This window comes from Polyodon spathula, chromosome 20 (assembly GCF_017654505.1).
Source record: "Polyodon spathula isolate WHYD16114869_AA chromosome 20, ASM1765450v1, whole genome shotgun sequence".
Classification (NCBI taxonomy): Eukaryota; Metazoa; Chordata; class Actinopteri; order Acipenseriformes; family Polyodontidae; genus Polyodon; species Polyodon spathula.
The window spans coordinates 7,613,905-7,623,109 of NC_054553.1; positions in this window are offsets into that span (position 1 = coordinate 7,613,905).

Sequence of the window (9,205 nt, forward strand, 5' to 3'; positions counted from 1 at the left end):
TTAAAATCTCTCACAGTCTTTTCATCATCTTTCCCCTCGTACTCAATGGGACAAAACAGGATCTTAGATCAGTATTGCCACCCCTAAGAACTGCTCAAATCGGAAGTAAAGAAGTACTTACAAAAACTATTGAAGATCAAAAGAGCACATCTACTGCACCAAATGTTATATAAAAGGGAGCATCATCTCTGAACAATACAAATCTTTCTTTATTTCTCTCCTGGTAACACTGAAAAAGAACAGATTGGCGTAACTTGTAATCTAATCAGAGTAGATATTTGATCTTATCGTCTGGGCATTGCAAAGTGTGCACAACAGCTAGTCCTGTGTTATGTACACCACCTGGGGTGAAACACACAACAAGGGCAAACACCTGGCCTGGGTGATCTCTGCAGGATATTCTGAAGGATACAATTGCAGCCTGTGCACAATGATTTGATAAACCATGCAGAAACACAGCTTGTACATAGACATGTAGGATTAGTGGTACTTAAAGTTGGAATTAAAGCACAATCAGACCTAAGGTACAGTAGGGTAAATGTAGACGTGGAAATGCAGAAATGTGACAGTAAATGTATGTAAATTTGCCCCCAGTGAAATAGTGAAATGAGGTTTGGAAAAAAAACATTTTAGGGCAGCAGTGTTAGAATGTGCATTGTTCAGTCATTAAAATAAACCACTTTACTGAAAAAAAATAAAATGTTTGTTACTGTTGCACTGCAAACATTTAGCAGTGTAATTTGTCATGCTTTACACATGAAGTTCCCTGTTCAACTACTATCCCGTGGACCCACTTTTAAAATGCCCCTGCTCTTCTGCTACTTGCAGCCATTCACTGGACCCTCTGAGTTCATGTCAAGTCAGCACCAGTTGTATGGTGCCGTTCTTGCTGAGATGGCTACTCTGAGTTTCCACACAGGTGGGTGTTTGGGTCCAGGGAACCAGTGGCTTGTACTTGCGTGACATTTCTTGAATATGGAGTAGGCTCTTTTTTTCTTATTTTTTTCTATTTCATGCTATTCTAGAAAAATTCTGGGATGAACCATTCTCTACATGGCACCAAATGAGAGTCTAACACGCTCTGAATTCCTCAAGCCCTAGCCTGTCCCTTTATGGTGTGCAGAATGACCAACGCTGTAGAAAAGGCACAGCAAGTTTGCACAGCACACTGTATATCACATGCCTTATCTGGCTTATCATGCCTATTAATCATGTCTTGTTTGTACCTTCCTTTGTTATTCATTTTTTTAAAGCAGCTGTACTGTACCTTCACAGTAGCAGAAGGACAAAATGTTAGAAGCACATCTACTGTTACAGAAGAGGAAGGCAAATAAAAGTCTTCATTTACAGTGTGGTTTAATAGTCCTTGTACAGCTTACAAGTATGTGCTGACACAGAGGCCAGTGACTGAACTGTGTCTTTGAAAACAGCATTTTATTTTCACGGTTCACGGTCCTTTCCTGGAAGCACCGGAAGAACCAACCCACCCTCAAGCCCGCCCGTGGAAGGGGGCGGAAATGGACATTTGTGGACTTGAGTGTAGGTGGTTGTGTTTTAGGGGAGGGGGTGACCTTGGAATGGCCGGGGAGGCCGCTAGTCACAACGTGGGGAACCCTCGGAGGGGGGGGGGGGGGTGGAAGGGCGGGGGGGGGGGGGGGGGGGGGGGGGGGGGGGATGTGTAAGATGGCAGGCAGGGAGGGGGTTAAAATCCTTCCCTGCAGAAAACATGTAAGAATACACATTTGGGTGTTAATGGGTTAATTGTTTTATTGTTTAGTAATCCCTTGCACCTGGTGTTAATTGTAAATTAGAGCCAGGTGCAGGGTATTTAAAGAATGCAGCCAGTCTGTTCGGCGCTGCTGAGGGGTAGGAACAGAAAGTGTGCTCTGGTTCCGAGCAGTCAAGAGTAAGGTACGGTGTTTGTGACAGGTAAACGGCTTAGCCGTCCTGTAAGGTAGTTAGGTTCCCGTGTGTTTAGTTAGTGCTCAAGAAGGAGCAAGGTGTTTTGTTTATTTTATGTTTATTAAAAGTGCGCGTCAGCACTATAAAAATCCATTTCTGTTTCCTGAGTCCGTTCTTAAAGGAGCAACGAACCATGAGAGTTGCGCATTCTTTGTTACAAAATACATACATAAATAAACACATAAATAAATAAAATTTAACCTGATCCTCAAATGAGCTCAGAATAATTTTGAATCAATTTGTTAATCATGTATGCAATTCAAGTTTTCTTTTTTCCTCCCAAAAAAAGATGAAAAAAAAATTCTACTTGCGCATCATTGACTAATGTATCTAATCATCAGGAAATGTAGGTTCATTGTTATGTAATCCATTTGTTTCTCTTCTGGTAATGTAATGGCATTTTAGTTCAATGTCCTTGTATTGGGTAAGACAAGAGCCACCAACTGTTACAAATCCAGTTCTATGTTATATAACTGCCTGGATTTACTGCTTGCAAAAGTACATAAAGCTTTTCCCAAAAAACTTTAAGCCTTATTGAACATTCATCATTTAACTAAGATTACAAGCAAAATAATTTAGAAACCCATTCAACATCTTTTTTTATGATATGCTGTTATTATAATTTAAGTGTCCTGTAGCTATATGCCCTGTTTCAAATGACTTTTTTAAATGTAACCTCATCGATGAAATCAGCTATGATGAAGAGGACTGAAACCTGAAACCAAACACCTAATTTTACCTGGCGAACTTAAGCAAATGATGTTGCCAAAGCAACTGTACTATCCCGGGAGAAGAGAGCTCAGCTTGGCCTGTTGCCACTGCAGGTTCATCATTGTTCTATAATTAACTTGTTTGTTTCCTAGTTACGCAATGAATTTCCTTGTTCCAGGAAGTGCTAAAAGTGTTACTGTAATCCACCCGCAATAGTAGATTAAATGGAATGACACAGCAACACTCCTAAAGCAAGAGTTATTTTTGTCAACACCTTTCAATGCATCTCTGTGATAATTAACTCATCAATCAAATATTTTTTGTTTGTTTGTTTCCTCCATATTGACATCATTTTCCAATAAGGGCTTCCAACGTGACTTTCTGACTTGCTCTAAGTCCTACAAGGTGTGTGTTAGACGTGAATGCGACCCAGGTTGTCTGCTTGTAGTCCTTCATCTCTCTGCCATTGCTGCACTTATGTCAGGCTATGTTTTAGATTATCAGAAACAGCAACTGTGTTGAATGTTATCACATGAAGCTGCAAAGCCTCCACCTTTATCAGAAACCTGTAACAGTTGTCTCAAAATAAATACACCAGTCTAAATGGTGAGTTCTATATTACAGTACATTGTGTGCTCCTCAGAATGAAACACAGAAACCATAGTTATAATACACTCTGTCATCTATTATTCTATATGGAACATGTGTCCTGTAAAAGACAGGAGATCATAAAGAACCGAAATGGGGAGGCATATTATCATTTGGTTGTGCATAGGTTCAATGTTGAAGTTAAAAATAACATGTTACTAAAGCTGCAGCAAACATTGAATTATGAAATAATCTTGGGGGAGGTGTAACAGGGGGGAGACCTATACTGACTCTTTGGTGTGTGCATGATCCTGCAGGGGGAGCTCAGGAGCCATGAAGGGCCCGTCTCTCAATCATGGCAGTGACACGGGGAGGCTGGGAGAGGGCACGCTCTTTCTCTTTCTCTCTGAGTGGTTGAGAGGCGGGTCTTGAGCGTCGCTTGATCTATAATAATGATGCTCTGCTACTCCTCAGGTGGGCCTTTCTGGGAGAAGGGCAGCAGGACCGCTGGTCAGAGCTAAACAGAGACCCAACAGACTGCCAACGTCGGGAGCTACCAAGCGTTTATGCCGGTGCCAGGATATAACCCAGAACCAGGGAGTAGAGGAGTTCTTTCTTTTATTACAGTGCCACGAGGGAGTGTGGGTAGTTAGTGGGGACAGTTTAGGCATCCCCACACAGTGTTAGACAGAGGAGTAGCGAGCACTCACAGGCTGAAGACCCGAGCTGTATGGGTAGCGACGGTGGGGGAACGCTGCTGTGGCAGCAACCTTTTGTATGTAGTTTTATTATTGTGTTTTATTTTCTCATTTTGCTTTCACATTTTGTTTGGACTATTACTATTACCTGCGTGTGTATGTGCCTTCTCCATTCGCCCCCCCCCCCCCCCCCCCCCCATTCCCCCCCCCCCCCCCCCCCCCCCCCCGTTTACCATAGCTGGTATTCAGGTGAGGTAGCAGTGCAGTGCCACCTTGTGGTGAAATTAATAAAGTATACCCCTGCGGGGTGTTCAAACTTAAAACCTTGTGTTTGTGTTCAGTGAATTCCACCACCCTCTCACAGGAGGATAATCAGAACAGGTGAATATATCATGTTTTCTTTTTTTCACAACGGGTGTGTCATATGTGTTTGGTACTTTAATATTTATGTAGCACAGAGAGAGTATGTACATTTGCCAGTTAGACCCCCCTGTTTATTTATCTCTCCAGAGGCACACTATGGCATATATAATTAGGCAACAACTTGGGTACTTGTTAGGCATGAAGAGCATCTGTAAATGGGGTGTCCTTGACATGATTGGTTAACATCTATCCTGTGGACTCAAAGCACTTTTAAAATACTGCTGCTCTTCTGCTACATGCAGCTGCTCACTGGACCCTCTCCTAGTTTCATGTCAAGTCAGCACCAGTTGTACGGTGGTGTTTTTGCTGGGCTGGCTACTCTGAGTTTCTGCATAGCTGGGTATTTGTGTCCAGGGGATCCGTGGATAGTACTTGAGTGGCATTTCTTGATCAATCATGCAGTTTGGAATTAACTATTTTTGGAGCTACTAGTTCACAACTCCACTTAAAGTGTTAGCTTACCGTACTTAAAATGCTTACCCCGTTTCAGTGATAGAATCTACCTAAACTTAACTTAACACTTTTGTTTAAAAAAATAATAAAATAAGTTAAAAAGTTACCACAGCAATGTTTCGAAGACATTGCTATAGAAACATTTTGTGAGCGTGATGAGCTAGGACATAAAAGATATGTGAAGTGGGGAACAAAATAAGAGTGACACAATACAGGAATGATTTTGATTGAAGAAATCATCCACCACGAAATAGAAATTAGTGGAGTGCAATCAAATGCAATTCCCATTTTTCCTTGTGTATAACATGGGTGTGGGTAAGCTGTGCCATATTAGTTTGAAAGCTTGAATGAATTCCAGTGAAGATGAACAGTTTCTGTTGAAATTACAGTTTCTTCCCAATTCAAGCTTATACTATTCTCTCAGCTGCTGTTTTCATCATTAACAATATCAGCAACATACATTGCTGCTACAGCTGCAAATTCAAAATCGGATAACTGGATAAGTGGTAAGACCTGCTGTACAATTCATTAGGTAAACAATTGAGGTGATAGTAAAGTATAATAAAATGGGTTATATACAGTATGTGGAAATTTTTTTTTGTCTTCTCAAGATGTAAGGCAGATGTACAAACAGAGAGCTCATGTTTCCAGATGTAAGTCTGATACTCATGGACATGGACAGACAGACACCCACGTATATATCCCCAGTCTAATACTCCCATACAACACACATTGCCCATAAGTTTCTTGTCATGTCAATAGACTTTCCTCCCTTGTCTGAACCCCCTCTCATAAAGAAAGATTGACCTAATTTAACATTTCCACGCACCTCCATTCTGAAGAGTTTACCTGGGTGTTTAATGTAAGTGGGCCAATAAATCACCACTAGGGGAAAATCCCAGCTGGGTTAACACTGAGTTAAAGAGCAGGGTTATTTACATACATCACTATTTAGATCATTGAAATAGACTCCTGTGTGTGTTTTGTCTCACTCTTTATTGCCTTTTCTACTTTGATCGTTATGTATTTATCAAACTTACTAACTAATGTTTCAGAAAAAGCACAGAAAAAAATTCTGAACTGAGGTTTAACCTATGGAATAGAGGGATCTGTATTTGACTTTAATGCCCTTTTTGAAAAGTTTTAAAGAAAGACCACATAACTTCTATTTTTATACCAACAAGGTCCCAAGTATCATCATTACATAACCACACAATGCAACATGTATTACCAGTAAAGCAAGAAAAACGTTACTTACAGTATGGGATATGCCTGCCTATTGGTAGGTATTTGCTGAGTTCTCGATACAAGAGCTGCCGATAGGCCCCTTCCTGGGATGACACCCTCGGTCCTGCCTACCGAGGGGTTAAAGCCGTCATTCCACGGAAGCCATTTCTCTTTTTGCATTGAACCCGTGAGGGTGACCGATGCAACCTCACTGGTTGATGGTTTTCTCTTTCAGGGAACCAGGGTTACAGTAAGTAACCTAACATTCCCTTTCAACATCAAAACCACTTAACCCTAGGTTAGCGCAATACATATATTGCACAGTAAGGTCCAAAATGTAGCCAACCCTTTAGTGGCGCGCTCAGCTAATCTTCTAGGTGGGGGTAAGCCAGCACTGTCATTTGCCACAGAGACTGTATCCACAATCCAGTCGCTGTTTTGAGAGGAGCTGTGGTACAAAGGCTGTGAAAGCAGGGTTTGTACAAAATGACCCCCTGCTGCCATCATCCCAAATCCCGTAGCCCACTGACCCGTTTTGCAGAGGTGATAGCCAAGAGGAAAGCTGTCTTCTTAGACAGATGCTTCAACTCTGTGGAGTGTATGGGCTCAAACGGGGCCTTCGTGAGAGCCTCCAGTACAACATCAAGCCTCCATTTGAGAGAACAGCCCTCCTGGGAGGGCGTAACCGCCATACACCTTTAAGAAACCAGGTAGCCAGAAAATGTGCACCCAGAGATATCGATTCTACAGGGCATGGCATGTAAAAACAGTCGCTAAATGCACCATCAATGTGGAAGGTGACCTACCAGCATCAAGCAGTTATTGCAGAAACTGCAAAATAACTGGCATGGCGCAAGAAACTGGGTCATGACTTCTAGTCAGACAAGAATTCTGAAAATACTTCCACTTATAGGAGTACAGCGACCTAGTGGAGTCTACCCTAGCACTCTGCAGTCCAGCGGTCCGTTCAGGGGCAAGACCCATAATTGGAACTTGCCCGGTTCCGGATGCCAGAGACTGCCTCTCGTCTGACTGAGAAGAGCCAGGCAAAGAGGGATCTTCCAGGGCTGGCCTTGTATGAGCTGGCATAGGGTCGAGAAACCAGATTCTCCTGGGCCACCTAGGGTCCACTAGAAGAACTGTTGCTTTCCCTAACTGGACCTTTTGGCCACAAGGGGCCACTAGGAGAATTGTCGCTCTCTCTAAGTTCGCCAATCCAGGAAGTTGCATCGCCCATAGGGACAGCAGATTCTGTTGTGCCCAGTTCAGGAGCCAGAAGAAGATGCTTTGCAACCCCAGGGACCAGAGGCCACCCTGGTGGTTGACATACACCACCACTGACATGGTGTGCGTTCGGACCAGCACGTGTGTTCCTTGCAACACTAGAAGACAGTGCTGGAGAACCAAGAAAACAGCCTGCAGCTCCAGCATATTATGTGCAGGGCTACTCCTCTGCCTTCCCAGACCGCCCTCCAACCCAAATTGGAGGCGTCTGTTGTCACCACTTGGTGAGCTAACACCACTCCCATCCACACACTCTCATGCAGGAGAGAGGGCATTCTCCACCATCGCAGGGTAGCAGAGCATGTGTGAAATACTATCAGTCAATAGCGCCTGTCATGCTTGGAGTGTAAATGAAACCCATAAACCCACGCCCTGCGATCCCTTTGCTCTGCGGAGGGGCTCGGTTGCCTGCCACCGCTGTGGCCTTTAGGCAATGTCTCAGGTCAGCCAGTGAATCCATGGGCACCAGGACCGTCCTTATGAAGGTATGCAACTGTGGGGGAGGAGGGAGGGGCTGCCATCAACTCAACCTACCCTGCACCGGAGCGCCGGTTCCAGACTCTTTTTTTGAGAACCGGTCTATCGTTGGGTTTGATAAACCCTATGTTAAACAACACTTGGAAAACTAAAGGATCCTATACTAATGACTCATATGTTTAATGTAATACAGATATTCATGTGCTAAATGCAAATTCAGGTGTTTTTTTTTTTGTTTTGTTTTATTATCAAATGAAACGCTGGTAAATAGAAAAAGGTTATCGGTAAAATGGCATTCTGTTACATTGCCTCGGTAAGCTTATGAGTAAATGATTGTGGCAAAGTGGCTAGTGGAGGGGAACAGGTATAACGGTGATGCGATGCAGGAGTGACAGGCAGACAACAGTTTCCAGTGAAAAGGTGCTTTTATTTATAATCCAGGTCTGGTGACCGTTAAATAATAAATCCCCGGCTATACACAACAATGTGTAAAGCACGGGGATAGCAATAACACAGACACAGTCCCGAACAAAACGAACACACGGTCACCAGTCCTGGGTGAGTGCAGACGTGCTTGTGGTGGGTGAAGACACTGTATTTCGTGACGGTTCCGTGCAGTGGTGATCCGGATTGTGCTGACCCTGGTCGACAGCTCCGGACCGGTGAGTTAACTGTCTGGTGGTGCAAAACGCAGACAATTACAAACAAACACAACAATACACAACACGTAATTCTCTGCAACAACGAGAGCTCCTCTCTCGCTCCTTCTCTCTCCGAACATTTACCCAAACGAAGGAAAAGACCAGCGTTACCCTGGCCCCTATATGTAATCCCGCATGATATCGAGATAAACGGTTGCAGCTGCCTTATTACTTGCAGCTGTCTCTCGTTTATCTCTCAAATCAATACGGTCTTACAACAGAGTCGCGCTTCCATCCAGGCTGACCCACTTCCCTGACCCGGAAACGAACTGTCAGGCCAGCCCTTCCAGATACTTCTCCTCCCGTTCTTTAGCGCCCTCACAGGTCGGGAGGAAGATTTATCACCAGAACTCATCTTTCTGTCACATATCCCACCGCTCAGAGTGGAGCCGAAGGAACACTCGGCTAAATCTACCTTTCCCATTACTCCCCCCTCCCGGGAAAAATAATCCGCATTTTGGTGGTCTTTCCCCGCACGGTGTACCATGTGGTACATGAAGGGCTGCAATGCCAGATACCACCGAGTTATCCGGGCATTGCTGTCCTTCATTGTGCTTAACCACTTGAGTGGGGCGTGGTCTGTGACCAGATCGAATGAGTGTCCCAGCAGGTAGTATCGTAAAGAGTGAGTAGCCCATTTAATGGCCAAACACTCTTTTTCGACTACGGAGTAGTTGCGTT